The following is a 930-nucleotide window of genomic DNA, read 5'->3' on the forward strand; positions in this document are numbered from 1 at the left end:
TCATGGAAGGGGGAAATAACCTGTACAAGAACAGTCTAATCACGCTGAGATAGAAGGTGAAGGGTCAGATAATATGGCAGAACAGAATGAACAGTAGATGACACTCTCAGATTATTCTAGACCCTTAGTTTTGGGCACATAGTCTAGTATTGTGCGGCCACTAATTATAACTTAGAATTTTGAGCTAAATCTGGCATTCATCCACATGTTACAGCAGTCCGCACAATTTAATGGTTTGGCCGATAAGAATCCAAATAGTCACGTAGAGAATTTCTTGGAAGTGTGCGACATGCTCAAGATCAATGGTGTTACCGATGATGACATCAAGTTGAGAGCCTTCCCATTTTCCTTGAAGGGGACAGCGAAGCAATGACTACATTCATTACCTAGAGCATCGATTACTACATTTGAATAGTCATTTTCTAGAGCATTGATTACTACATGGGAGGAGATGGTAGAAGCTTTTCTTACCCGATATTTCCCTCCCGAAAAATTTGCAAAGCTTAGGAATGAAATATCCACTTTCGTGCAAACTGAATTGGAGTCTCTATTTGAGACATGGGAGAGGTTTAAGGAGCACTTGTGGAAATGTCCTCAACATGGGTTTCCCGAGTGGATGATTATTCAGACTTTTTACAACGGGTTAAACCCCAGCAAAAGGTAGTTACTTGATGCAGCAGCAGGAGGTACCTTAGGTAGCAAGACCCCCGGAGAAGCATGACAATTGATTGAAGAAATGGGTTTGAATAGCTACCAATAGAATGCAAGAGAGAAGAAGAAAGTGGCCGGTCTCCATGAGATTGATGTGGTTGCATCGTTGGCGGCCCAAATGGAGTCATTGAGCAAGAAGTTAGATACTCTAACTTCTCCTAGATTGGCGGCCGTGACGAATTGTAATGGATGTGGAGGAGGTCATGCTCCATCCGATTG

The 930-nt window shown here is 42.6% G+C and overlaps 1 non-coding gene across 1 annotated transcript; it reads right to left on the bottom strand.

Moving 5' to 3' along the window:
* Positions 1–499: 499 nt before the first annotated feature.
* LOC120251990 lies at positions 500–606 on the bottom strand. Its single transcript, XR_005533546.1, has one exon. It is a non-coding gene; the product is annotated as a small nucleolar RNA R71 (small nucleolar RNA).
* Positions 607–930: the final 324 nt, after the last annotated feature.

The sequence above is a fragment of the Dioscorea cayenensis genome, chromosome 20 (assembly GCF_009730915.1).
Source record: "Dioscorea cayenensis subsp. rotundata cultivar TDr96_F1 chromosome 20, TDr96_F1_v2_PseudoChromosome.rev07_lg8_w22 25.fasta, whole genome shotgun sequence".
In the NCBI taxonomy this organism is placed as follows: Eukaryota; Viridiplantae; Streptophyta; class Magnoliopsida; order Dioscoreales; family Dioscoreaceae; genus Dioscorea; species Dioscorea cayenensis.